Genomic DNA, 6,488 nt, shown 5'->3' with positions numbered 1-6,488 from the left:
ATATATATATATATATATATATATATATATATATATATATATATATATATATATATATACATATATATATATATATACATATATATATATATATACATATATATATATATAGTACAAATAATGTGACCATATGCATATATACGTACATGTATGTACATACCTACATCAAACATGTATATATAGATGCATATCTGGGTACAGGACGTTACAAAAAACATGTAGACAAAATGAGAAACAGAACAGAATCAGAGCACAGAAAACACACAGGCCACATAGAGAACATTTCCTTCAGCTGTCACCATTCTAAAACTGAGCGTTTCGAAGAGTTAGGGGAGGACGCATTGTTAGAATGGCTCTTCCCACGGAAACAAATTAAATTTGTAACGCGAGGAATGTAGTGGTGAACAGAGAACAAGACAGGAAAACGAAACAGTGAAAATGAATAAGAAGGGCTAATAAGGCCAGACGTGAAAAAATATATATGTATACTGAACGCTACGGTGTCACGAACGGGAGGAAGTGAGAATAAGTAAGTTCGTGCGAGCTTGGCAATGGCCAAGATAGGAAAGGAAGTAGTAGCCGGACACATGTGACCAGGGAGGCGTAAGGAGAAAGAGTGGTAGATGGAGAAAAAAAAGGAGAGGAAATAGAATGTAAGTGACCAACGGGAGACAGGAAGGAAGAGAGAGAGATATAGTAGTGAAGATGAGAGGCGAAGAACAACAGAAGGAAGAGCGAGAGGGAGAGGGAGAGAAAGATACAAAGATAGATAGAGTCGCGTCAGAAATATAAAGTTAAAACTTACTTGCAGTAAATGGAGAGTCAGTGAAAAACACTAGGAATGTTATCAATTGTTTTAATGCGATTTAAAGCAAATATTCTGCAGATTTATACAATCGTATTTGATTGCTTACTTCCACCGAATCAACCAAAGCCTACATCAGCGCACTCTATTGACTTTGCAGGAGAATATATGGTCACTATGCATGACAGCCTTCACAACCAAGTAATAGTCATGTAACGTACACTGAGGAAGGAAAAAGCTGGTGATTGTGTGTCTTAAAGATTTAGATATCAACGAACTGGTTGGTGTGTTTCTAAACCAAAACCTACTCACACGCTTTCTGTATGTTCATATGTTTTCGAGAGATTCATAATTACGGCTATTTCAAACAGACGTTCAGCTACCACAGTCACAAAACTGGTGGTAATAGTTCGAAAAGGATAAGACCTGAAATTTACAGTGGGAAATGAAATGTTCTCTACTTCCTGGCGTTTCTGTATTCCTATCATCAGATAGACATGGTTCGTTTGGAAAAAAAGTCGCGTCTACTTATAGACAGAGTTACCCAGTGTCGCCAGACGAGTAACCTACAAAATTAGCTGGCAGAAATCGCTTTAACTACGACAAAGCATCAGGGTTTTATGCCGTGGCGTTGCAACACAGACAAAAATAACAGGAAGACGAACGGCATCCGCTTCAAGCATGTACAAACCATTATATAACCACAAAATGTAAAGCTTGTTCCTGAGAAGCTTACGTTTCATCACCAGTTGGCATTTCTCAGGTCATACAAATGTAAAGTCAGAGGAAGACATGGAAATGTATCTGAATGAATGGATGTGTACATAGAGAGTCGGAAAGAGAAACATATAGATTGATAATTACACAGAGGCAGGCAGGCAGATGGATAGATAATATTCTTTTCTACTCTAGGCACAAGGCCCGAAATTTTGGGACAGGGGGCCAGTCGATTATATCGACCCTAGAACGTAACTGGTACTTAATTTATTGACCCCGAAAGGATGAAAGGCTAACGTTTCTGCCAGGTCGCCGTCTTAAAATATTCTTTTCTGCTCTAGGCACAAGGCCAGAAATTTTGGAGGAGGGGACCAGTCGATTAGATCGATACCAGTACGCAACTGGTACTTATTTCATCGACCCGTAAAGATGGAAGGCAAAGTTGACCTCGGCGGAATTTGAACTCAGAACGCCAGAACGTCAAGACAAACGAAAACAGACGAGATGGATAGATAATATTAAACCAGCTCCGCGTATACAATTATTATGTTTGCGTGAAATATTTGGAACTATATTTTGGATCCATGTTTTTTCTGAAAATAAATCAGTGGCAATAAAGAAATCAATAATATGCTACAATCAAAAAGTAATTAAGAAATTTAAACGATTCCTACATTTATTTAAAAATGTCGAATAAATCAATAATTTCAATTTATGAACGGAAACAGCCCTGAAAATTTCTTTGCGGAATGGTCTCATTCATGTCGTTCATGTATTCGAAATGTTATATATTCTTTTATTCCATTCGCTTTCATCGGTTGAAATTAGACATCACATTCATTACCGTACTATCAAAGCGTATAACGTCCGTCAATAATAAATACATTATAATTAACATTATAATTTATTGTTGTTCAGAGCAAGAATGTTTGCATTAGGTTTATCAGGATTTATTCGTTAAATTTCTTTAGTTTTCAATTATATTTTCTAACCTATTGCAGTTTAAAACTCAGCTTTACACCAGATATATGGGGTTATGTAACGCCTAAGTATAAATGTATCAGCCGTTCTCAAATGACATGTGTTTTCACACAGCTACAAGGCACACTTCGTTAAATGAACGTTAAATGTCACAGTTAAATGAACCTCCAAGTAATGGACTGGTACTTCCATTATTAACCAAATTGCATATACTGCGTCTCATTAGAGAAGTGGATACGTAAGGGATTAGCTAATGAGACAATATGTCTTTAATGGTCAATTATTCATGTTACTGGTTCCTCTTATTGCATTCAGGCACAATGAAACGTGGTACATATTTTAACTTTTTTTATCCGTTTTTATTTATCTATCTCCATAGTTAAGAGTGCTAATAGTCTATCAAACCCCACCCCAAAATCAAGATTAGTGTAAATACAAATACGCAAAATATAAGCGACATTTAATGTGTTTGTAAAAAATATTCATGCATACAGAAACAGATACACAAATGCACAGACACACATAGACATGCACACACACACACACACACGTGTGTGTGTGTGTATGTGTGTGTGTGTGTGTGTGTGTGTGTGAGTGAGTGTGTGTGAGAGAGAGAGAGAGAAAGAGAGAGAGAGAGAGGGAGAGAGAAAGAGAGAGAAAGAGAGAGAATTTATACTCACACACATTTCCCAAACGTAATTTTCCCCGTACCCAGAGAGGCACAATGAGGCATAGACATTGAGTAGCAGAATAACAAACACTTACGTGTTTAGAACATTTTTTTCTTTTCGAGGTGCCCATTAATATCCAGATAATATAAGAGCAACTCCAAACACCAAAGATAGCAAACTAACGTCAGGAAACCACAATTCTATGCTGTATGTTGTCCTCCATGGGCTTCCACTCACCAAAACTGATTGTTTTTCTCCAGAAAATTGATTGTTACTTGTTACCAAATTTCGAAACATTCCTTCCGCTGTCAACAAATGATAGGTTCACAACAAGATGAGCAACAAGTATTTGATTCTTCATACTGAGAGAGAGAGAGAGAGATCATTTTTTCTTATTCCGCTCATTTTTCTTCAATATGAGGATAGCACATCGGTCAACCAAGAGCCAAGACCGATGTCTTGTAACTTAGCAACAGCAACCAAATCAGCAGCTACAGTGTTGACATAACAACAGCTGACAGTATTAACCTCGTTAGAGAAAGTCGTTTGGCTTGCCAATGTTTCTCAACAACTTGTACTGCCAATGAATATTGCACATCTGGGGTTGGGATTGGTGTGTGTGTGTGTGTGTGTGTGTGTGCGTGTGTAATGTATGTATGTCACTGTACCACATCTGCTGGTCAGTATATACCATTCGCATGCTTGAAACGCACATCTTCAAGTCAAATCCTCTTTGCTGAGTTGGCCTCATGAGCCACACAAAGTGGAGCCCCCAAAATGCCGTTCCCGAGACCAGCTCAAGACCCCTCTCCCCCGCGGGTCAATTGACCTAAATTCCCGGGAGGCAATTACGCATGTTCAGATGATATATGACGCCAAGAGAAGCACATGAGACATCGAAGGCGCAAAGGGTCGACTCCCACTGCGTCACCAGGTCAATCCTTCAATAAATACCCCAACCTCCTCTATAAGACCCTTAGCCTGAGTAGCCATTTCGAGCACTAGCACCTTTCGCATCTATCTGGAGGAACAGGCTAAGTCACTCGCTGCAAATACAAGTTAACACACACACACACACACACACACACACACACATATATATATATATGTATATATATATATATATATATATAGTGGGTGTATGTATGTATGTTTGTATGTATTGAATTATGCATATATGTATACACAGAAACATACACTGCTACATTGCTATGTCTTTCCTATGCATGTTTTCAATCACTATAATTGTAAATAAAAGGCCAATTGATTTATTGATCCTATGTTTGATTAATTTTAATGTTTTACTTTCCTACGTGCTTCCTCCAGCCTCTTCTGATAAATTTCAGCTCATGTACATTTTATTTTCTACAAACGTTTCTCAAAGCTATTACTATGGAAATCATGCATAGCAAATAGATTGAAGTATTATTCACACGGACGACTGGTAGTTCTGTCAACAAGATTTCAGTATCCAGGCCGACATCTTTTCAAATATGAAAGTCGGGGGAATAATAGGAAATGCAGGAGACCCCAACGAACGCAATGGTAGGTATGAATTATGTATTACGACTCAGTCGTCGTATATTGATTGAATAATCTATGTGCACTACCGGCACTGTACATTCTATAGACCGGTTCAGACTACTAGAAATGCCACCTAATGTTCCAAAGAGTAACGTTGAGAGCGCAAATATAATTATATTGGCAAAACTAAATTTTGGAAATATTTCATTTTAAAATAATTGTTAAACATTTTTAGGGGCTTTATTCTTATTCTATATGACAATGGGTTTCTATGGAAGAAAATTAATACATTAAACACATTCATATATTACAAGAACTGATTGATCAACTGCAAAAGCTGCATAAGCATTGGAATCATAAGAATGTATAAAGCATAACATTTACCATAAGTATTGGTGGTTTTAGCTTTCTGTCCAGAACCTGAGTGTAAAACATTAACAATTTATATTATGATATGCTATTTCTTGTACATCGAGATAAAGTACAGGTAACACTTGCCATATACCCAGCCAACAGTGGTACTTAGGACATTACTCTCGCAAATAATATTATTTTGGACACACCGGTCTTTGGAATGGAGAGTTATAACAAACACCTAACTTCACGTCATTGTATAGTACCAAAGATTGCATCATGTCCGTCTCCTGCATGCAGAGTAACGACCCAGGTTTCTAACAGCTTAGGTTTCGAAGTCAGACAATTTGTCAGAATTCTAAACAAAAAGCTCAAGTGTGTGCGAAATGCAGCCATGGATGAGTTGAAAGAACACTGGGACAAATATGTATCAGATAAACACACATTGATTTGGGCAGAGCAGCTCTGTCCCACTTGCTACTTCACTGGAAATAGTTCCGTGGGTGTGAAGTAATCACGCTATATGCTGTACCCCAGCATGTATATCGATATCTAAAATTATGTTACCCCACTAATAATACAGCTCAGTGCACACACACAAAACACATGTATCCATACACATACATTTAAGGCAATGCATACGTAACAATTGTGCTCAATAACTTTATTAACAACGTTCCGCCCGTTACGTCTGTAATAACAATTTAACCAGTGAAACGTGATTGTTAGTAGTGAAGAGAGATGCAGCAAAACTGCTTGTGATGGTGATTATGAGATATAACAATGTTAAGGCGACTTTGTTAAGTAGTCAGAGATTAATCAGCCAATGATTGGTTTTATCTAACACAATATTTAATGACAGAACAGCTGAATATACCAGAGTGTAAAAGACAATGAAGATGGGAGTGTCTTTTGTTCAAGTAAAAGAGAAGGTCGATTCGATGAGAACGTGTTAAGTGTTTGTAACGTTCATTGTTAAACTTGGTCGATACGTCTTTGTGTATGGCTGAATGTGTGTGCAATTATGAAGGTACTGATGTACGTGTGAATGTGATGGACATGCTCAGAAGAACAGTGGTAGATGTTGCTTGATTTGTCACTTATTCTTTCTTTTCTATCTCTCTCCCTCTCTCCTGTATATAAAGACGTGACCATTTTCAAAGTTATCGTCGTCAGTGACATCAACATCACCACCACCCTCCATGCAGCTATCATAAACGTAATCGTCGTCACAACCTCACCCCCCATTTGACACCATCCCCCACCGTCACCGTATGAAAAGCACCTGTGGTACAGAACAACTCGGTTGCCATCGTTGCCATCCGTTGCATATTCAATCAGATTTTAAAATTTATTTTCAGATTTCGGGCAACAACAAACGCATTGCTGATCGCTTTCATAAACTGAAACTAAATATGTCGTGTGTGTGTGGGGGG

This window comes from Octopus bimaculoides, chromosome 12 (genome assembly GCF_001194135.2).
Source record: "Octopus bimaculoides isolate UCB-OBI-ISO-001 chromosome 12, ASM119413v2, whole genome shotgun sequence".
Classification (NCBI taxonomy): Eukaryota; Metazoa; Mollusca; class Cephalopoda; order Octopoda; family Octopodidae; genus Octopus; species Octopus bimaculoides.
Note: the sequence above shows the minus strand (reverse complement) of the source record.